The sequence below is a fragment of the Mustela lutreola genome, chromosome X, assembly GCF_030435805.1.
Source record: "Mustela lutreola isolate mMusLut2 chromosome X, mMusLut2.pri, whole genome shotgun sequence".
NCBI classification, from domain to species: domain Eukaryota; kingdom Metazoa; phylum Chordata; class Mammalia; order Carnivora; family Mustelidae; genus Mustela; species Mustela lutreola.
This window is the reverse complement of record NC_081308.1, coordinates 96,980,899-97,005,482: the sequence shown is the minus strand read 5'-3', so window position 1 is coordinate 97,005,482 and position 24,584 is coordinate 96,980,899.

The window sequence follows — 24,584 nt, the reverse complement described above, 5'->3', positions numbered from 1 at the left end:
ATACAATTAATTTTTGTACATTTATCATCTTATATCCTGAGACTTTGCTGAACTCATCAGTTGTAGGATTTCTTTTGTCGACACTCTGGGATTTTCAACATAGACAAATATGTCATCTTCAACTAAGGAAAGTTATATTTCTTCCTTTCTGGTCTGAATAACTTTTATTTCCTTGCCTTGCCTTATTGCACTGGCTAAAATTTCCAGAACAATGTTGAATAAGCATGATGAGATCGTTCCAAACAAACCCTAGCTTTGTTTCTGCTTAGGGCAAGAACATTCAGTCTTTCATCATTAAGTATAATGTTTGCTATAGTATTTTGCAGATGTTCTTCATCAAGTTGAGGAAATTGCCCTCTATTCTATTTTTCTCAGAGTTTTTATCGTGAATAGGTGTTCAATTTTGTCAAAAGATTTTTCTATGTCTATTGGGATGATGTGTTTTTGTCCTTTATTCTATTATTCTCATTTTCTTTTCTCATGGTATCTTTGCCAAATTTTAGCATCATAGCATAGATGGGGAAGCATTCTGTCCTGTTTTCTGGTAAGGATAGTGTGAAATTAGTCTGAATTCTTTAAATATTTAATAGAATTCTCCAGTGAAACCATAACAGAAGTTTTCCTTTTGAAGAGTTCTTTTTTTTAAATCATGAATTTAATGTACTTAATAGTTACAGGACAGTTTAGATTATCTGTTTTATCTTAGTTGAGATTTTATAGCTAGTGAGTTTTCAAGAAATGGGTGTATTTTCTGTCAAATCTATGAACACAAAGTTGTACCTAGTCTTTTATTGGCCTTTGAATGGCTATAGGATCTTTACTGATATCCTCACCTCATTTCTGATATTGATGATTTGCATATGTCCTTTTTTATTTTTGTCAGCCTAGCTAGAGATTTAGCCATGGTTTTGATTATTTTCAAAGAACCATCTTTTAGTTTCATTGATTTCTCTCTATTGTTTTTCGATTTTTAATTTCATTGATTTCTGCTCTTATCTTTACTATTTCTTTCTTCTTGCTTTTGGTTTATTTTACTCTTCTAGATTCTTGAGGTAGGGACCTACATTATTAATTTGAAATTTTTCCTTCTTTTTGTTCAGCTCTATATCTGTTTTAAATTCCACTGGAGACTTCCTCTATGATTAATGAATTATTTATATTTGTGCTATTTAATTTCCAAGTGTTGAATGATCGTCCCTTGCCTTCCTGTTATTTATTTCTTATTCAGATTTGTGGTGGTCAGAGAACATACTCTATAATTGAAATTCTTTAACATTTCTTGAGATTTGTTTTATAACCCAGGGTTTTGCATATCATGGTGAATATTCAATGAGTGCTTGAAAAGAATGTGCACTCTGCTGTTTTAGGGTGAAGTGTTCTATATATGTCAGTTAGATACCTGAGGTTGTTTTGTTTAGATCTTCTATATCTTTGATGATTTTCTTAAACAGAAAATCGGCTAAATTTAGAAAACTACTAAATGTAGTTCTATTAGTTGCTGAGACTTGGGTTTTGATTTTCTGAACTACAACTGTGGATCTGTCTATGTCTTCTCAGCTCTGTCAGCTATTGTGTCATGTAATTTGAAGTTATGTTGTTTGGTTTGTACACATTTAAGATCATTATAACTCCCTGGCATATTGATCTTTTTAGTATGATGTAATGCTTATCTTTTTTATATATAATTTGCAGAACTGTTAGTTGTTCTTAGCAGAAGGAACAGGGAGAAGTCTGTCTAATCCTTGTCCCTGGAATAGAAGCCTCAAAACTTACTTTTAAACATGAATAGGTTGAATTAACTTGAATTATAGGTTATCTCAAAATAAAATCAGTATTGGTTTTATTCAAAGTGACTGATGAAAGAAATCTACTACTGCAAAAAACAATGCTACAGGAATACTCCGAAAGCTACAGAAAGAAGTATGTTCAAGGTTGTCATGCAGATATTGTAAATTTCAACAAAGATGAGAAATAATCTAAATGTGCATCAGTAAAGGATCGATTAAATAGTTTATGGCCCATACCTGGTTGATATTTAGCCAGCATGAGCAAATGCAAATAAACCGGTTGGTAAAATATTGAAATAATTCCTAAATAGCCTGTTAATAATTTCTGCCTTGACTCCCGTACCAAGTACAGCCCTCCAGCACTCTGGCCATCTTAGCCCTTTCTCTAGGACACCTTGAAGCACTACACAATCTAACAACTAAATTTAACATTTTTAACAAATTTAACATTTGCATAGCAGGAGGCTTCGGGGCCATGGTTTACCACTATGACTGGTGCCCATTCTGATTGGTCAGAACTCATGTTCTATCAGATGTTAAATACTTTTTATATCATTCCTTGGTCCGTACATATCACAGAATACCATACAGCTATTGAAAATGAATAAACGGACCTCCAAGTAAGCATGGCAGATTGAACAAAGACATTTATCTTCATTCATTCCTGAAACCTCACTAAAATGACAGCAAAGAATTTTAAAAGTCATAAAACCCAAAAGGACAAAGAGAACACAAGAGATGACAGCAGAAGAGAAATGTCAACACAAGTTTTGGAAGCTGGAAAGCAGATGGACAGGTGGTAACTGATTTAGCAGAGTAGATAATACTGAAACCTAAGCCTGAAACTGGGGAGAACCCAACAACAACAACAAAGAAAGCAAGGCAATCCATACTGCAGAACCAGAGAAAGACATGGCATTTGGGACCACCAAGCACCTCTAGAGGCAGGGGTGTGGGCAGGACTGAAAATGGAAAGGTGGACAGTTACTAGGAGGAGTATGCAGCCCCTCCTATGTTCAGTCATGCACACCATGGAGTAATTTCTCTTTGACAATTCATGTAGAAGACTGGAGATTTTTTCTTGCTGGACAAATTTACATGCCTAAGAACTGGGGTGAGTTGCCACACTGAAAGCGAAGATAAAAAATCTGCATATTAAATAGCATCATCTTCCGTCTGTCCCCACTCCTTTCATATATCCCAGAACACCTGCATCCAGGCTTATTAACACCTTACAGGAAATTGGACTATTCTTTTCTGTGGAAACTAAATTGTCTGGCGGAAAAGACCTAAAAATACTGACATTTTGGACTAGTGAAAAAGCTGAGTTGCAGCCTTCTCAACCTAAAGGGAAATGTACCACACAACACAGTGCCTATTCATATACAAAGAACTTCTAATCAGCGTTAGTCTCTTACTATTATATATAAATGTGCCATCCAGCAAGAGAGATAAAATCAGTAAAGCAGAGGTGCCTGGCTGGCTCATTCTTGAGGTTGTGACTTTAAGCCCATGTTGGGTGTAGAGATTACTTAAAAAAAAACCTTCAAAAAAAGATCATAAAAACAATAAAACAGAATAAGTGAGCTTGTGGGAAACAGACAAATGAAGGAATAGAAGAAAATTTTTAAAAGACTTCTTTTTCAGAAAGATGAGAATAAACAGAATTCATTAATGATTGGGTATAAAAAATAACATTCAGAGGATAAGAAAAATATTTTGGAAATTAAAAATGATAAAATATAGAAGTATTGGGATATACATTGGAGGAATCCTCCTGAAAGCTAGAATAAAAAGAGAATAAGGAGAAAAGACAATTTGGGGATCAATCTAGGATGTCTGACATCTGGATAATAATGTTTATAGAAAGAACAGAGAAATGGAGAAAAAGGAAATTATCCAAGAAATAATGCAAGAAAGTTTCCTAAAACTGAAGGACATTAATTTCCTAACTAAAATACTACCTAGAACCTAGTATAATAAATAAAAATAGATCACAAAGGACACACCATAATGAAATTTTAGACTACCATGTAATCAAAATGGCAGGGTTGACTCAACAGCAGCACCGGAAGCTAGAAAGCAATGAATCAATGTTTTCAAAAGTTTGAAGGAAAGTTATTTGCAAACTAGAACTCTATACCCCACCAAACTTGATGGTAGAATAAAAAGATTTGCAGACATAAAATTTCTCACTGAATATTTTCTCTCTCAAATAGCCTTGCACAGGAAGCTCTTGGAGGTGTGTTCAATCAAAATAAAGGAGCAAACCACAAAAGAGGAAGAATGGGTGGCAAATAGTATCGAGAAAGGTTTTCAGGGCTTTCCCTAAGAAGCTGTGGAACCTGCACAAAGCTCCCTCCCACCCGTGACTAAACCAGATATAAACTACTTTAAAGAACATTTGGTAGGAAAAAAGGTTGAACAGGGCTGTCTTGATTAAAGGATAAAGCACTAAGAATGCTAGGCAACAAGGAGTTTTTTAAGGAAAGCTTTTCCAAAAATGACAAAAAGACACCCAAGAAAGTTGTGAACCGAGCAAGATGTCAGAATTATATTTATGCCACTTGTGTACAGATCATCCCACCCAAGGCAGTCTTGAAAGTTACTCTGGTGGATGGATGGCAGAATGGCAACCAGGCAGTCTAACCTTATCTAGAAATCAACAGGTAAAGGCTGACTTTCGGGAAAATGGAGCAATCTGGTAAAGCTGGTGTAAGAATTCATTTTTTAATAATTAACATATAATATATTATTTGTTTTGGGGGTACAAGTGTGTGATTCTTCAGTCTTGTGCAATTCACAGTACTCACCATAGTAAACACTCTCCCCAGTGTCCATCACCCGGACACCCCATCCCTCCTACCCCACTCCCCTCCAGCAATTCTCAGTTTGTTTTCTGAAATGTGCTACTTCTCTTTTCTCTGCCTGCACTCAGACACCTGATGCCATCATGCTTCCCTTGCCTATCCAAAACTTAACTATTCCTGTAAACAGATTTCTCCCCAACCTAAACCAATATCAAATCCTGAAAATGTGCCATCCACCATAACCAATATCCAATCTTGATCTTGGCAGTCCCTTCCAGCTAATTATCAGAGGTCTGCTAAATAAATCCATGCTAACATGCTAATGACAGATGACAGATTCATATACTACCCACCCAGAGTTATTTTCATTTCAATGGACCATTCATAGAGACCAAAGACCTTCTAATTTCAAATGAGCTAGTGAAGGAAATATTGTTTTTTAGAGATTTTATTTATTTATTTGACAGAGAAGGAGAGAGAGAGAGAGATCACAAGTAGACAGAGAGGCAGGCAGAGAAGGGGGGGGGAGCAGGCTCCCCACTGAGCAGAGAGTCCAGTGTGGGACTTGATCCCAGGACCCTGAGAACATGACCCGAGCCAAAGGCAGAGGCTTAACCCACTGAGTCACTCAGGTGCCCCGAGAAATATTTTTTAAAAGTAGGAATCCTCAAGTCTCACAATAGACACAGCCACCTAATTCACCAATGGACAAAACTAGCTGGAAATCTGTGTCTGAAACAATGTATTTTCTGAGATCTGGTTAATCACATAGTCATGGTGAGCCATAAATCACCGCCCTCCCCAAATAATGAATAGCTCCAAAAAGTAGAAACGTTTTTCAAATTATCACGTGGTTGTCCTGGCTTGGAGTGAGGGAAGCCTTGAAATAATTGTAAACACGATCCAAGAAATGTTAGAGGTTAATGAATGTGCCACTAAAACATGCTCCAAATTTAAAATCTTGTATGTTTAGAATTAAAGCACTGAGAGATGATCAAGTCCACTTAAAACTGCCTTGTATCAAGATGTTATATTGTAATCTGATACAGTGAAGTGTCTGAAAAGAAATATAATATTATTATAATAGTACATACAAAGGAATTGAATGCAATCAAGTCATTTATAGTGGTAACCGAAATCACATTAAAACATGTAGACCAAGATAATTGGCAACAGAATCATGCCCAGAATAACACTTAAGTCATATCAGGTCATTCTGAGCAAACATACTGGACAATTCCATAACTTTGAAATCGAAGGAAAGTGATAGGGGACTGAGGGATTTCAGTAAACGCAGCAAGTACATATCTCATGTTTAGAGCTATCAAATTCGCATTGTGAACTTTAGCACAAATCTCACTGCAACTCAGGGGGCGTGTTCTAATTCTGGTAATAACATTTACTGAAGTGTTCTGAGGACTTCAGCTAAATCATATCTAAGTCAAAGTGTAAAATCTAAGGGCATTAAGGGAGAACATGAAAATCAATACATTTGGATATATGAGGTGAGGATATTATGTAAATACTTTGCAATGTACGGTGAGGCCAGGAACTCACTTTGGTATGCTGGGGACAGTGGCAAGAGCCCAATATCCAATGCCACATTCTCGGAGGGGCAGGAGGCAACGATGCCATAGCATTCCACAAATGTCCTTTCACGCGGTAAAAATATTTCTGACAGTCACTCTGCCCAAACCTTCCTATTCATAACACTGTCAGCTGGCGTGTCACTCACAGTGACAGGAAAGGAGAGGGAAAGATGATTGTGGAAAAGAAGATGGCAGGAGTTAAATCACTACATGGCGAACAAGCAAGATGCACCTGAACTACCCATTTGTCACCCCGATGGCTGACACATTCCTGACTCAGAAGGCTAGGGGGGAAATGTTCCACTCGCCTCAGGGGAAATGAATAGTCCCAATATTCAAATGATTGCAGTCCAAAAGAAAGACCTGAAATCCAGTATGTCAAAATATGGGAAATTCTGAAGGGATCTTGATGGGAGAGACATTTCATCCCGTAATTTATATTTTATTTTTTATTTTTTATTGTTTTGCCCATGGCCTAGCTTCAAATTGAATCCTATGCAGAAGATCAGTATTTGAAGTCAGAGAAACCCATTTTGATTAAGGGGGCTATCTAGAACTCCCCTCTGATTACCCATAACCACCACATTCATCTCTAAGGCATTCTTAAGGAATTCCGGGACTCTGGACCACACCCTTGGATGATGACATCCCCAAGCAGAATATTATCCAGCCCAAAGTCTCCCGTGGTCAATCTAGATTTTTCTCCTAAGCGTATGCATCACTACATCACCTGCCTCATGTCTTGTGGCCCTCCTTGGTTTCCTCAAATAAGCATTTGACATTGCTATCTCTAATTCACTGAGCAGCTTCAGCAAATCAGAAAAACTTTATTGTAAAGAAATATTTAGGAATATAGATTATACATAAATGTAAGTGATGTTTATTTCAGAGACGTGTTCACAATGTTAGAAACCAACTAGGGTCAGTCTTAAGACATTTAATACAGTTTGTTTTTATATCCTGGCAAAATCAGTTACCTAGCACAATGCAAGCCCACTCATAAAACAAATTGTGTTTACTTTTTTTCTGATTAACATTCTGTGGCATTCCGTGGCATTTTCAGAAAGGATCCATAATATGCCAACTGAAACATTGCCTTTTTTGGGTACATATGACATAGGTTTTTTTTAGGAACTTAATTGTCTTTGTAGAAAAAATATTACCAAAATATTTATTGTGTATTTGGTCACACTAAGCTGTGAACTATGTAAAAATATGTGACTCCCTGTAAAGTTTGTAGCCTTTATTTACAGCAAACCCCAGAGTCTTGCATTTAAGTACCTTTGTTTTCAAGAGAAAAAAAAAATTGAATAGGTTTGCCTTAGGGCATCTCAATGACCAAAACAATCTCATTTCATTTCAGACTCTGTTCATAAAAGGCAGCAATAGATCAAAGCTGGGGTTTTTTTTCCCCTTGCCGTGATCTTATAATCATGGTCTCTTAAGACACAGAATCAATCGGACTGATTTTGCCTTCACCTCTACTCTCATGTGTTCCTTCTCAATGGCCCTCAGTTGGCCTGTGGTCAGGAGTTTCACAGCCACAAGAATGACTTTTCACTTGAAGCTGAACTTCTTTGTTTGGAATTTAATACTAGGCAGCCTGAGACAGGTTTGTGATTCTTCTGCGCCAGGTTGTTTGTTTGTTTGTTTGTTTGTTTTTTCCCTCTCCTTTTTTGAGGCAGCATTGAATTTCTGCTTTAGGTCTGTTTGATTTGTGAAATGAGGTGACCAAATGACCCAGGAGGGTAGACATTCACATCCACGGTTAGCTGAGAATTTTTGTTAGCTCTAGGACCTCCATCTATCCCACAGTGTACTACTCCATTCTGGGTGGTTTCTGCTACTTCTACTGTCCATGCTGGATGCCTAGTTCTCTAATCATCTGTCCTGCTTTTTGTCTGGAAAGTCCTTTAACTTTGGATTCAGTTAAGATAAGGTTACTCATTGTAACCAGAACATTTATAAAGGAAAATAAAGCAAAAACAGAAATACAGCAAGAAATAATCTCTCAGAGCAAGCTTTTTATTCTAACGGAAAGTTCACTTTAGCTCAGTTTGGCTAGTGCAGTTTCAAAACAAAATGTTTATTTTCTTTGCCTTACTCTTTCTAGGAAAAAAAAAAAAAGAATATGCTAGAACAACCTATTATCTTTTAATCTGGAGTAGATTTGAGTTGACACCATTTTCCAATGGGTGGGATCCTTACTTTCTCTTAGAACTTTTTCACATTCCTTTCTGGACAGTAGTCCTCCATCTTATCCCCTCTGACCTTTGCTTATCCTAGACTTCCACTTGGCAGATGCCCAAACTCTCTTGAGTCCTGTCCCGCTAAGGCTATACTAGTTCTTGGTGCTCTTCAAAGCAACAGGAATTCATGTTATGTCTCAAAGATTTCTCGTTAAGCTGCAGGTTGTCCATTGTTGATCTTTCACAGATCTCTTTGGTGATCTCTCTGACTACAGTTTTCTGACTCATTTCTCTCATTCCTGCTCACTTCTTTTAAAACAGATTCATCACCCACTGAATTCCTCTCTTAATGTTTTTAGTCACGGTAGATCTTTCAAATTATCAGGGACTATATACCTCTTTCTTTTAGATAGAACTCTGTGCTCTTAGTGGGAAATACCCACTAAGTTCCATCTGACCTCTCTTCATTGGCAGAGTAGAGCTCACTGGCACACCCTCGTCCGGATGGATGGTTAGGACATTCCAGGTTACTGGGTTTCTCTGTGTTCCCAGGGAGCAATCATCCATAACCATGATCACAATTTTATGAAGCCAAAACTCTCTACATACTCATTAAATATAACAATTCTTAATAAAACTAATGTTTACTCATAACCACATTTGTCACTCCACTGAACTTATAAGTCACCTAGGCATTTGTTCATTCAGACTGTTTTGTTAACACATAAATAGCTAGATTGCTAGAAGAGGCCTATGGAGAAAATCCACCCAGAGAGTTGGTTAGTGTGGTTGGGTATCACAGAAATTTCTTCTTAACACTTTGATTCATCCTTTCCTTGGATACACTCTACAAAACTGAATCCAGAGTAGTTTGGTCAAAAAGTAATGGTAGCCCTCATTACTTATTCATGAATATGAATAACCTAAATATAAATAATTTGTGAACTTAGCTTTCACAATAGAAGCTACTTAAGAAACGCACCTTTCAGTAGAGTAGTATGTTTAACATATTTTAATATAATATATGGAAAGATAAATAAGCAAAGATAAATAAGCATGTTGTCAGTTTATTAGCTTGTGTAATCCTATCAAAACATAAACATAATTCCTTAAAGAGAACCATGATGAGTGCAGTGTGGGTACAACAAAATATGGTAGTTTGACATCAAATTGTTTTGCCTTTCAAGGGATAATTTGGTTATGTTTGCACACCTCTCAATAGCCAGAAATTATTAGCTGACTTCTCCCAATATCCATTCTTTTCCACTTATATCCATTGTCCACACTAAAGTCAAATTGCTAATTTAAAAACATGTAAATCTGAGGGTACCAGAGTGGCTCAGTCAGTTAAGTGTCTGACTCTCGATTTTGGCTCAGGTCATGATCTCAAGGTTGTGAGAGTGACTGCCGCCTCCGGGCAGAGCCTGCTTAAGATTCTCTCCCTCTCCTTCTCCCTACCAGCTTGCAAGCGTGTACTCTCTCTCTCAAAAATGTAAATCTGATCATATGACTCCTCTGGTTAAGACCCTATAATAGCTTTCCTTTGCATTTAAAAATAAATTAGAAATATTTTAAGAGCCCTACATATTGTGGTCCTTGCCTACGATTCCCATCTTATCTTGTACTACTGTCCAACTATCACTTTAAGCTCTGGCCACACTGAAATTTTCAATTACTGCAGCATGCCTTACACCTTCATAGAGATTTTTCTTCCTCACAGAACACTAGTCTACCCACCATCTCCAGGGCTGGCTCCCCATTCTTCAAATCTCAGCTTAAATATTGCCTTCACAGGAAAGGCTGCCCTTACACTTAAGCTAAAAGTCAAATTAAAGAATGTAATTCCAACAATTTTCTCTCTCTCTCTCTTTTAAATATTTTATTTATGTATTTCGCAGAGAGAGACACAGCGAGAGAAGGAACACAGCAGAGGGAGTGGGAGAGGGAGAAGCAGGCTTCCCGCTGAGCAGGGAGCCCAATGAGGGGCTCCATCTAAGGACCCTGGGATCATGACCTGAGCCAAAGGCAGATGCTCAACGACTGAGCCACCAAGGCAGGCACCCCCAATTTTCTCTCTTTTTGTACTCTGTTTCTTTCATAGAATTTATCAGTATTTGCAAAATTATATATCTATTTGGCCATTTAAATGTCTGTTGTCTGTCTCCCTCAGACTGAAAGTTTCATGAGGCACAGAATGTATCTATTTTATTGTAACAGTATATTATCTCTTTTTTTAAGTTTTTATTTATTTATTTAAGTAATCTCTACCACAGCGTGGGGCTTGAACCCACGACCCTGGATCAAGAGTTGCATGCTCTACTGACTAAGCCAGCCAGGTGCCTCTAACAATGTATTATCTAATACAGAACCTGGCAGCTAGTAGGTAATCAATAAATATTTCTCCATTAAATAAATGATAAGCAGATAATTTGTTGCAAAAATTTATAGTTTTTTTAATATATGGAAAATAAGACTAAATTAACCAGCATAAAATAAGGACCTGATTTCAACCATGATTATAAACTTGAGTGCAACTATAGACTGTTTTAGAAAGAAGCAAATAAAATTTTAGATAGCATCAAGTATTTCTTTTTTTTAACATCAAGTATTTCTTGATAATTAATGTAAAAGAAATATAATGTGAGGCTTTTAAGAATGCTTTCTTTGCTGCACCTGGGTGCCTCAGTGGATTAAGCATTTGCCTTCGGCTCAGGTCATGATCCCAGGGTCCTGGAATCAAGCCCCACATTGGGCTCCCTGTTCCACGGGAAGCCTGCTTCTCCCTCTCCTGTTCCCCTTGCTTGTGCTCCCTCTCTCACCGTCTCTCTCTCTCTCTCTCTCTCTCTCTCTGTCAAATAAATAAATAAAATCATTTTAAAAATGCTTTCTCTTCTATTTAGTGCTTATTGATTGAAAATAGCTGCTTTTTCCCATATAGACATAATTGTGTATATTGTAAATTATTTTTAAGGCACTTATTTGGTCCTATATACATTGTAGTTAGATTAAAGCAAAGGATCTGTAGTTAGGAACTATTTGTTTCCTTGGCTCTTAAAGATGACTATGATGTTGCATTAACAGATGTGCTAATGTGGGTAACTACTTCAAGGGAATAAAATCTTGAATTACATTTTAAAAGATTCTATAGATCAGAGAGTAGGAATGGTGAATGACCTACAAAAGGAAAATCCAGAGGTAGCGCTAACCTCCTAAATATTTAAGGCTAACTGCCAAAATAAGCATTTCAACCCTCGTTGCATATACATTCACTTAAAGAGAAGTGAAAACTGTCCACGAAAACTATGCCCACTAGCTTTCCCTAGGAGTTTACATATCGTCAAGGACTCTGATATTCGGGCAGTGTTCCCTTCAAAATAATCCAGGAGCCCAGCAGGAAAGCAACAGCTACCACAGCAAAAATTATTTTATCACTATACTAACACAGGTCCAAAATGGCACCTACCTGAACTTGGGGTGAAATACACTAAGCTCTGTTTTATGATCTGGGGGCTCTACGGTCTGCTACATTTCTTTGCTGGTTTTTTAAAACTCCATGTACAAGTACCGTACTGTTTTAGTTATGGTAGTTTTTGAACCAGTTTCTAGGATCTGTTAGGGTAAGTCTACCTCATTAGCGTTCATTTGCAGAATATACTTGCTATTCTCGGCTATATATATTTTAGCATGGAGTTAGCTTCATCCCGATACAAAAATAATCTCTGGTGTCTTTACTGTAAATTTTATTAAAACTATGTATTAATTTGAGAGGACTTTATAAGTACAAACTTTTTGTATTTTCATCCATTATCAAGTGTTTTTTTTTTTAAGATTTTATTTATTTATTATTCAGAGAGAAAGAGTACAACCCAGGGGGAGCAGCAGGCAGAGGGAGAGGGAGAAGCAGGTTCCCGCTCAATGCAGGACTTAATCCCAGGACCCTGGGATCCCGACCTGAGCTGAAGGCAGATGCTTAACTGACTAAGCCACCCACACTTCCCAATTTTCAAGTGTTTCTTGTAAAGTTTTGTGTTTTTCTCCATTAAGTCCAGCACAGTTAACGTTTGAGATTATGCCTAGATCTTTTCTGCTTATGTGTTATGAGAAATGGACTCCACACTGTGTTTTATATCTCGTTCTTGAAATCTTTAGGGAAACTGGTAAACTCAAAGGCTCATTCTAAATGCACTTCATTTAGATTCTCTGGGGTTAGGGAATCATCTCATTTGCTGGTATTAATCGTATCTCCTGATTTCCAGAAGTGCTATCTCTTACTTGTTTCCTGCTTTACTACTCTGGTTAGAAAATAAATAAATCATAATGGTGACAGCCATTCTTCTAGTTTCTGATTTTAATAGGAATACGTGAGGGCATTTTGCCACTGCATATGATGTTAGCTGTTACTTCAGGATGGACATCTACCATCCCTGTAAGGAAAATAAGTGCTATTCCTTGTGAACTCAAAGTCCATTCTTCTCCCATTGTTCCAAGTTTAGCACATGTGCGGTGGAAGAGAGGACTGCGTTCGTCTTCAAATAAAAATGGCCTGCTGTATTTAAGTCTTTTAAACATTTTGAAGGTAAAGGTCAAAGTATATTTTAAAAGCAACCCAAATTAAAAGTAGGGCTAGTTAAGGTCTGTAGCAGATTGCAAAATATTAAACCTGAAGCATTATGGTAATGAACCTTATTTCTATGGATATGAGCCATTCACCGAAAAGAAGGGGAAGTCAATTGAATGAGCTGGTAACTTGGTTTCCACTGGAGCTTTTCTCTGATTAGAGGCTTGGCATTTAGGAGGAAAATAAACACAAAGAAGAGAGAACCAGAAAGCCGCCTTTGCTGTGAATATTAAAGAAAAGAAGGCAAAGAACTGCCACTGCTCTCCAAATCTAATTAGCAGCACTAAGTAAGTTGTTTCCAGAAAGGATAGAAACGACAGTTAACAGCTTTTGAAACCTGCAGGAGAGGGAGGCAGAGCTTGGGTATTTGACCATTGTTAGCTTGAGGATTGTTAGTTAAAGTAGTAGCTTAAGAAAACTGCCGGCCCTTGCCAGACCTTTTCAGTGCTTGGAAGCATTGTAGCTGAGAATGGTAAACGTTTTCTTGAACGCAGAAAGAAACACCAAGCTTTATTTCGCTGATTAATAACAGATGAACATAGAAAAAGGCCAGCCTAAGTAGCGGTAGTATTTCTTTTTATTTCATACATATTCTATACCTAGGTTTGATATAATGAGTGCTCAATGTTTACCCTGCTTTATTTCCTCTTGTGTACAAGATCTTTATTCATTCTAACTTAAGATATATTTCCATAATGCATTCTGGTATTTAGAAGCATTCTCTCTCCATATGAACTATTGTTGCTTATAAAAGAAATAAGCATGTTTTAAATATTTAAGTTTGAAAGCTTAAGAACATTTATTAGCATTGCCTACTCTTTCGTACTATTTGGATTATCATGTGGGTATTACTTTCTCAATTTAAAAAACTGCCCTATTTAAAAATATTTTGCTAATAATATATCTCCATTGTGACAAATTCAAAAATAGTAAAGTGTGTAACATGAAATTTGAAACTGGATGACACATTCTGTCCCACTCCTCCTAGGTACTCACTGTTAAGTGTCTGTGGTGTATTCTCTAAGACTCTTCCTTTGCATATGCAAACATGTAAACAAAGGTTGTTGTTTTTTTTTTTTAATGTGAACATACTCTACAGATTTTCTGCAATTTGCTCCCCCCCCCCCGCCCAAGCAAATGATTTATTTCCATACCTACACAGTAATTTTAGAACCAGTCATATTTCTATAGAAAAGGAGAGGAACCTAAATTCTTACTTTTTGTGTGTTTTAAGGTGGCCTCTTCTGAGTAGATTCACTATTGTACCAGACCTGTAAGCTAATTTAACACCATCCACTTGGGGCAGCTACTGGAATTGTTAGCTAAAGACTTGAAGTAGTGATTCTTGAATTTTCACATGCATCAGTGTTGTACCACCTAATTGTCTTCTTACTCAGTCCTAGGAGGATGATTTACAAATTTCTTGAGAGCAGGGCTGTGAAATTGAGACAATAAACTCCCTTCTGAGGACTGCTGTATCTCAGAATTATGCAACAAATTACCTATTAACAACTCACTTATACAAAACAGTTGTCCTCATAAGCACATCAGGGAGAGAAGACATAGGACCTTGCCCCAAAGATTGCTCAGACCAGTGGTTCTCAAACTATAATGTGCACCAAAGTCACCAGAGGACTTCTTAAACCACAGGCGGCTGGGTTCCACATTCAGAGTTTCTGATTTTCAAGCTGGGGCCCAAGAATTTGCATTTCTAAGAAGTTCCCAGATGCTGTTGCTCCTCCTGGTCCCAGGATCACATTTTGAGAACTACTGAGGGGAGGTGGGGGGACCTCAGCCCACGTAGTGGATGTCCATTTCCCAATGTACTTGACTTAGACAAATTTCACAGAACAGAATTCACCAAAAGTCAAAAAAGTAGACCCAAATGAGAATTTCCATATAAAGTACTCCTTACTGTCCAGCTCTTAAAAGCTAACTGCAGTTAAGAGTTGTTTAAGCTCTCCCTTCTATTGCTGGGTTGAAAATACAGGTGTCTCTCTCTCTCTCTCTCTCTCTCTCTCTCTCTCTCTCTCTCTGTTTTCCCAGATCTTCTTACCTCCAGCTTATGTAGGTTCCTCTATTAAGGCTAAACATATGCCACCTGAGTGGCATCACTTTTTTGAAACCTACTGTAATCCTAGAAGAAAGAATGAAAGCACTGAATGGTTAATAGCATATTTTGTTCAGACTAAGTGGAAGATCCTGGTAAAAAATGTAGTTTTTCAAAAGAAGCCCTTTCTCATTCTCAACGCTAACCCAGGCTCCTCTTCTACTCTATTGTCCCACATTCTTCAGAGGGAATGTAATGAAGAGAGAGAGGGTCTTGCTCCAGTTTCAGCTTCGTACTCTGGCCTGTGTCATCAGAACTCTCTACCCTCAGATTCCTCATCATCACAGATAAAATAGTAACACCGACCTGAAAGGTTGTAAGTATTCAGTGAGGCAATATACATGCAAATTACTTAGCATAGTACCTGGTGCATAATAAATGTTCAATAAAGAGATGTGACTACTGATACTGCTACCTTAGAGTAAATAATTGGAATAGAGGATGGGGTTCTTGGTTATATCACTTTCTTTCAATCCAAGCACAAGCAACAATGAGCCCTTATAATTCTTTTAGCTTGAGTGTTATATGGTCAAATATGCTCATTGAATGATCCGTGTGACAGTCGTATAGAGAACGAATGATAGGTACACAAAGATGAACATGGGAAATTAGCTAAGTCTCTATTGCAGTAATCAAGGAGACAGATGCTGGTGCCTTGGACTAACTGACAGCAATGGAGGCCAATGAGATTAATATGAAAGACTTCAAAGAAAACAGACTTGGGAAGTGATTAGATATCAGGAAGATTGAAGAATCAAAAGTAGCAGGCAATAAAGGGGATGGTAATACCATTAGCAAAAATGAGAAGGAAGCGAAGGTTAGGAGGAGTGGCAATGGAGGCAAAATGACAGGAGTAGAGGACAGTCTGCCATGGGCCCAAGTGCTCCTGCAAATCATTGCTCGGTATGTCAAACTGCAAGTCCTAACCATCCTCTGTCCCTGAGCTTTCTCTGTAGCTGGTTACTTAAATGATGAAGTAGGTCAAGGTCTAACAACCATGTCACTACCGTACAATTGCTTGCACCCTGAAGTGAGAGTCTGGCTTGTTTACTGCTTGCTACAAAAGATGATGAGCCCTTCATCCCCCATTCCTCAGGTTGCAGTGCAAGTCACTGCATGCATAATCACCAAGTAGGCCCAGTGTGACATCACATGGGACTTAGGGCAGGACAAGAAGCACTACCATGGGGATGCAACTTCTGCATGCTGTGCTGCAACTATCTTGCTCTGATCCAGATATCAGAAAACTTTTCCTGTAAAGGGCCAGATAATAAATACTTATTTATAATTTTGTAAGCCGTCTATAGCAATTACTCAATACTACCATTGTTCTATGAAAGCAGCCATTAACAACATAGAAACAAAGGAGTATGGTTGTGTTACAAAAAAATCTTCATTATGGGCATCGAAAGTTGCCTATCATATCATTTCCATGTTTTATAAAATTTTATCCTTTGGACTTGTTTTTAACCATTAACCATTTACCCATGTAAATATGGGTAAAAAAAATAATTTTTAATGTATAAAAACGGATGGTAGGCTGGATTTTGCCAGGGGATATAGTTTGCCAAACTCTTCTCTGAAAAACCAACTGAAGTTGTCCTTTTTTTAAAAAAAATATTTTATTTCCACCCACTTAAACCCCCATGTTGTATCACCATTTCCTCATATCAGGGAGATCATATGATAGTTGTCTTTCTCTGCTTGACTTATTTCGCTAAGCATGATACGCTCTAGTTCCATCCATGTTGTCGCAAATGGCAAGATTTCATTTCTTTTGATGGCTGCATAGTATTCCATTGTGTATATATACCACATCTTCTTGATCCATTCATCTGTTGATGGACATCTAGGTTCTTTCCATAGTTTGGCTATTGTGGACATTGCTGCTATAAATATTCGGGGGATAAAAATATATGTTTATAAAAAATAAAAAAATTTTTTTTAAAATATTTTATTTATTTATTTGATAGGTCACAAGTAGGCAGAGAGGCAGGCAGAGAGAGAGGAGGAAGCAGGCTCCCCACGGAGCAGAGAGCCTGATGCGGGGCTCAATCCCAGGACCCTGAGATCATGACCTGAGCCAAAGGCAGAGGCTTTAACCCACTGAGCCACCCAGGCACCCCCTGAAGTTGTCTTCTTTTGACACATACGGCACTACGGCAAGCCAATATGTTTGCTTGTTCAGTCATCTCTTTTGGAGTTTTGTTATACCTTGGTGTTCTCTATGAGATAGATTCTTTCCTAACAATAGGATACACTTTGAACATGTTTCGTTGACATGCCTATAAGAGTATAAGATATCCAAATGGAGATAAATCCCTGCCCCTAGGAAAGAAATCAGAGATAGAGATGTATATTTGAAAGATTTTAGTTTATAGGTGGCAATGAAAAGAAAGAGAATGGCTGAGTTTTCTTAAGAATAGCAAGAATAGCAATGAATATTCTTTCCTAAGAAGAGAGCCAGGAATATGAGGTCTTGAAAAACAAGTACATGTAGAGCATTGGTTCTCAAATGGAGATTATTTGCCTCCCAGAGATATCTGGAAATGTCTGGAAACATTTTTGATTGTCACAACTGAGAGCTACTGGCATCTAGTGGGTAGGGGCTAGGAATGCAGTTAAATACCCTACAATTCACTGGACAATCCAACACACACACACACACACACACACACACACACACACAAGATTTGGGGTTCAAAATGTCAGTAGGGCAAAGGTTAAGAAAACTTTTTTGGGGGATGCTGGGTGGCTCAGTCAGTTAAGCAACTGACTCTTGATTTTAACTCAGGTCACGAACTCATGAGATCAAGTCCCATGTCAGGCTCTGTGCTCAGTGTTGAATCCTCTTAGGACTCTCTCTCCCACCCGTTCTTCCCCTCCCCCTGCTTTCTCTCTCTCTCTCTCTCTCTCTCTCTCTCAAATAAAGAAAGAAACATTTAAAAAAGTATTTTTTAAAAAGTAGGAAGAGAAAAGTGAGTCATAAAATAACACCAGGGAACACACCCAGTGCTCAGATCTTGGGTTCTAATACCATAATTAATGATCTTTAAGGAAATGACTAATTTTAGGCCTGGGGCAGAAAATATAGAGGTGAGATTAAAGCATCTTTTGGTGCCAGAAAGTAAGTACTAATACACACACAAACACACACCCACACCCACACCCACACACAGTCTGATCAGGAATGCCAAAGGGATATAGGAAACTACTGAAAGAGCTCCCAATGATCAAAGCTGGAACAATTTGAGCAACAGAATAAAAACATTATGTTGGATTGTAACCCAAAGATTACATACAAATTCATGAGTCCATATGGATATAAATGAATGGGGGAGAGGAAACACATCTCACATGCATAAGAATTCCAAATACTTTCTGTAAATATTCTACTTTCAAGGAAAGGGAGTAGCACTACCCATTTTTTAAGGGTGGTATGGGCTATGCACAATGACTTCCTTCCAAAAACTGCAGTATGGAAACGGGGGTGGGGGGGGTGGGGAGGGGGAACCTGAGTTACCTCAACCAGGCAATCAAGGTCAACATCAACAGTGATAAATCATGTTGATGTTATATATTACTGAGATAACGTGACGAGAATGGCATTTTACCTCTGTGATCTTCTTCCCTAAAACCCATAACTTCAGTCTAATCATGAGAAAAACATCAGACAAATCAGAATAGAGGTGCATTCTCTAAAATGCCTAACCAATACTCTTTAACACTTTTAAAGTCATCAAAAACAAAAGGACTAAGAACATGTCACAGCCAAGAGGAGCATAAGATATGACAACTAATTATAATTTAGTATCCTACATAAATCCTGGAATAAAAAAGAACATTCAATTTAAAAAAATAAGGTAATCTGACTAAAATCTGGACTGAGTTAATTATAATGTATCAGTATAGTTTCATTAATTGTGACAAATGTACCATATTGTTGTAAGACAGTAATAATAGGGAAAACTGAGTGTTGAGCATATGGGAACTCTGTGTTATCATCACAATTTTTCTGTAAATCTAAAACTTAGAAAACTTTAAAGTTTATTTTAAAGATTTTATTTATTTATTTTGAGAGAGATATGGAGCATCTTTTCATATGCTTCTTTGCGAGCTGTACATCTTCTCTGGTGAAGTATCTGTTAAGGGCTTTAGCCCATTTTTAAATCAGATTTTTTTTCCTTAATGTTGAACTTTAGGATATATTTTTTGGATAACTATCCTTTAATAAATGTGTTTTTTACAAATATTTTCTCTTGGTCTGTGGTTTATCTTCTCATTCCCATGACAGTGTCTTTGACACAGCATAAGTTTTTAATTTTAAGAAAGTCCAACTTACCAATGATTTCTCTCATGGGCCATACCTTTAGTCCCATAGTTAGTGCCTTTGTACTAATTGAATACTCTCATTGTTGGATTCAATTTGCTTTGAAGTTGTATATAACGAGCCATCACTAAACCCAAGGTCATCTAGATTTTGTCCTATGTTATTGTCTTGGGAGTTTTATAGTTTTGCATTTTGCATGTAGCTCTCTGATCCATTTTGAGTTAATTTTTGTAATGAGTATAAAGTCTGTGCCTAGATTCATATTTTTGCATGTAAATGTCCAGTTGATCTAGCACCATTTGTTAAAAAGACTATCTTTCCTGCATTTTATTTCCTTTGCTCCTTTGTCAAAGATCAGTTGATTATATACATGTGAATCTATTTCTGGGCTCTCTACCCTTTTCCTGTTTTTGTTTATTCTTTTGCCAATAACACATTTTCTTGATTACTGTAACTTTATATTAACTCTTGAAATCAGATAGTATCAGTCTTCCAACTTTGTTTCTGTACTATAATACTGTGTTGGCTATTTTGGAATTTCTGTTTCTCTATAAACGTCAGAATCAGTTTGTAAATATCCATAAAATAACTCAATGGGATTTTGATTAGGATTGCATTAAATCTATTGATGAAGTTTGGAAAAACCCACATCTTGGCAATATTGAGTCTTCCGTCACTTTTGAAGAATCATTTTGCAGGATACATCATTCTAAGTTGGTTGGTTTTTGTTTTCTTTTTTAAAAGATTTATTTATTTTTTTAGGGAAAGAGAGTGCATGCATGCCCCCATTTGAGTCGGGGGAAGGACAGGTGGTGGGAGGAGAGAGAGAATCTCAAGCAGACTCTCCACTGAGCATGGAGTCTGATGTGGGGCTCAATCCCATGACCCTGAGATCATGACCTGAGTTGAAATTAAGAGTCAGAAGCTTAACCAACTGAGCCACCTAGGGGACCCGGTGTTTTTTTTATTTTTCTCTCAATACTTTAAATATTTAACACCATTCTCTATTTCTATTGCTTCTGAGAAGTCAGATGTAAATTCTTATGTTTGTTCTTCTATAGATACAGTGCTTTTCCCCCTCTGGCTTTTTTCAAGATTTTTTCTTTATCTTTGATTTTCTGCAGTTCAAATATAATATGCTTAGGTGTAGTTTTTTGGTTGTTTTCACTGTTATTTATCTTGTTTGATGTTCTTTGAGTTCCTTGGATCTGTGGTTTGGTGTCTGTGGTTAATCTGGTGCAATTTTCAGTCATTATTGCTTCAAATATTTGTTTGGTTCCTTTCTTTCTTCTCTTTCTCGTATTCACTTTACACATACACACATCTTTTTGTAGTTGTTCCATGGTTCTTGGATATCCTACGCTGGTTTTTTTTTTCCCAGTATTTTTTTCTTTACTTTTCCATTTTGGGGGTTTCTATTAAGATACGTTCAAGCTCAGTGATTTATTCCTCAGCCATGTCCCGTCTACTACTGTGCCTATCAATGGCATTCTTCATTTTTGTTACTGTTCTTGCAGGCTGTCTACTTTACCCACTAGAGCATTTAGCATATTAATCATAGTTGTTTTAAATTCCCAGTCCAACATGTCCATTGTCCCTGCCATATCTGCATCCTGTTATGCTAACTTGACATTTTCCTTGATAAATGGACATGATGTACTGGGTAAAAGATGCTACTCTAAATAGGCCTTTAGTAATGTAGTGGTAAGTTGTGGGGGAGGGAGAGTGCAAGTGTACTATAGCCCTGTGATTAGATTTCTGGTTTTTAGTAAGCCTAGAATTCTGGACTGTGAACTTCCACAAATGCTTCTCCATTTATTTTGCCCCTTTGGTGGCACAGGATGGATTCAGAGGGCTAGAATTAGGTCCTTCCCTTTTACCATGTGGAAGACCAGAGAGGAATTGCATTATTTTCCTTCCTTGTGGTCGATTAGTCTCAGGAAAAAAAAAAAAACAAACCAATAGTTGAGGCTCTGGTGAAATAATTTATCCTGAGGGAAGATCTTATTAAGAAAAATAGAATGTTCTGGCTTATTTCAAAATGGTTAGTTCTCTCCTCCCCCTGCAAAAGCATGAGGGAATTTTTCTCTGATATTTACTATTAAAACCAGGTCAAACATTCACAAAAGCGAGGATCCCTCCCTATGACTGGGTCCTCCTGGAGTTTTTTAACTCTCTGATTTGTCTATTTTAAGAATCCTGAAATTTGTCCTTTATACTACAGGGTTTCCCACCCCATCACTAGTTCTTGCAGAGGTTTCTGCTTATAGGCTTCTGCTCTGAGGTAAGATATGATTATTTGTATCCACCTGTCTGTCTCTCCAATTTTGGGGGTAGCAGTTTGCCTTTTAACTCTACTTCTCCGACAGATCTAAGAAGAGTTGATAATTTTTCAGTTTATTCTACATTTCACTTGCTAAGATGTAGTGGCAACTTCTAAGCTCCTTAAACACTGGACTGGAAATCACATGTCTTAGTCCTTTCGGGATGCTATAGCAAAAATGCCATAGGTCAAGTGGTTTAAACAACATGTGCTTCTCACAGTTCTGGAGTCTAGGAAATCCAAGATCAGGGTGTCTACAGGTTCTGTGTCTGATGAAAGCCTTCTTTCTGGTTCATAGATGACCATCCTTTTGCTGTGTGCCCACATGGTGGAAAGGGCAAGGGAGCTCTCTAGAGTCCCTTTGATAAGAGTAATAACTCCATTCATAAGAGCTCTTCCCTCATGACCTAATCACCTCCCAAAGTCCCCACCTCTTAATGCCATTGGGAATATGGTTTCAACATCTGAATTTGAAGGAGACACAAACATTCGGTCTACAGCACCAGATGTCCTGCAATTTTCATCACACTTGTAAATATACCTTAAAATAAATGATATTCCAATCTGGATAGCATGCTACTGTTTCCTCACACTATTACTAAGAGATTAATGATTTGGCAAAGATTGTGTCCACACCTGACATCAACATCCACAAGGAAACGGTATCATCATTAATTTTAGCATTAAGGAAAGACAAAATGATACACCATTAAGAGATACTTTTTGTTTACTGTTCTGTTTTTTGTTTGTTATTTTGTTAATAAGCAACCTTGCTAAAAGTTTTCCACTGTTAGGCAAGTCATATGTAAAATTTCTCAGACCCAGACACACAGGACCTGATCTCAGGGGCCTTTCCCATTGTCAAGCAGTGAATGGGGTGGCAGGATCTCCTTGCAAAAGGGAAAAGAGTACATCTGAATGGGACTGTTTGGACTGGTAAAAGACCCAACGACTTCTCATGTCTGAGTGCTCATAGAAACTCTTACTTTCTAGCCATTCAGTAGCCTACTTTCTATTAAGCTTGCCATGCCAGGTGACAACTGCTTTACAGGCAGTCCCCCAAAATGGGTAGCCCTCTGTGTCATGCTACCTTCTTCCCCAGAATTGCTTCAGATGCTTTGCAGAAGACATGTCTTTCTTCCAGCTAACTGATGGGAGTACTTCCTTTTGAGCCAGATGCTGTGTTATTAATTTGCTGGAAGACATACTATTATTAGCAAGATGGGGTATGCAGCCTCTTCATGTTATTTCAGGGACAACAGGAAGGTACCCTTTGCCAAAAATATCTCTCCAGCCTGTTCTATGAGGCTTGAAGTCATTTAATGAGGACTTTGCATTCTCTTTCAGAGTTAGAGATAAAGATGATAAATCAGATACTCTTGGGAGACAGAGCATTTGGGTTTCTACAGCATTTGGCTCATATCTCAGTAATAGCACTTAACTCTGTTGCTTTATAATTTATCTGTTTGCTTGTCTGTCTACCTCCATGAGGTTGTAAATTCCTTGAGGGCACGGACTATGCCTCACTCCTTGCTGATTCCTGAGGATTTCTACTAATGCCTGGCAAAAAGGAAACAGTGAACAAAATGACAGAGGAGTGACTTAATTAATGAGCAATCTTATATTTACTGTGATGTCTAAAAGGACTGAGAAGAAGCCTTTTTTCTGTGATGAAGGCTAGAGGAGAAAACAGAGACACTATCAGACCCCAAAAAGGGTGTCAGGAGAGAATAATAGTCTTTAACAAAAATATTTTATTGATTGATTGATTTGATAAAGAGAGCTCAAGTGGGGGAAGAGGCAGAGGGAGAGAATCTCAAGTGGACTCCCCCTGAGCATGGAGCCCAATGTGGGGCTCAATCTCACGACCCATGAGATCATGACCTGAGCCAAAACCAAGAGGTGGACACTCAACCAACTGAGCCGCCCTGAAACGCTGAGAATAATGACAGTCTTGACTAGAGAATGCCCATTGTTAAAGAGACTGTCATCTTTTCCTAATTCAGGGTTACTTCATCCATTTACTTTTCAAGGCACATACCTGTGCTGACTGAGCTAAGAAAAAAAGTTAAACCACTGTCTAAACATTTCATTTTTCAAAAAGCTAGAAAGACCTAGCTGAATTTGCCTCCAAGGACTGAGCTTTGCTGCTCCTTTTCACTGCAGAAAGTGCATTATGAGCAGTTTGAGAGAAGTTACGGTTAAAGTCAAACTCTGTATGAAATGAAAGCTTGTCCAAAGTCCAGATCTGGAAAAATTTTAAAAATCCCAGCATGGCTAGTTCATTCTTATGTTCTAAGTGTCTTTAGAAAGACACATGTTCAAATGATCCAACTGTAAAAATCAGATAGGTTCATGATATTTTTATACAAACTGGAAAAAAAAAAAGGAAAAAGAAAACTCTGACCATTATACTTCCAGCTCTAAATTCCAAATAACTCATTTATTTTTGCAAGTATATATTGAGCACCTACCATGTGATAGGCTCTATGCTAAGTGCTAAGCCTGTAATAGTGAACAAGACCAACATGGTTATGTCCTGCCATGGACCATCTTGCCACACTTCTGACTCATAATCTCCATGTGTGAGATTGATACCTCCAGAGACTGGGTAAGAAGAATGAGGTGGTGGATAGAAGAAGTGCCACAAGTGTTTGCAGCATACATTGCTTATTAATTAAGTGAAAAAAAAAACAGTATTCAGGGCATCTGGGATGCTTAGCTGGTTAAGCCTCTGAACCTGGATATCAACTCAGGTCAAGATCTCCAAGTCCTGGGATCAAGCCACGCTTCAGGCTCTACACTTAGTGCATAAGTCTGCTTGTCCC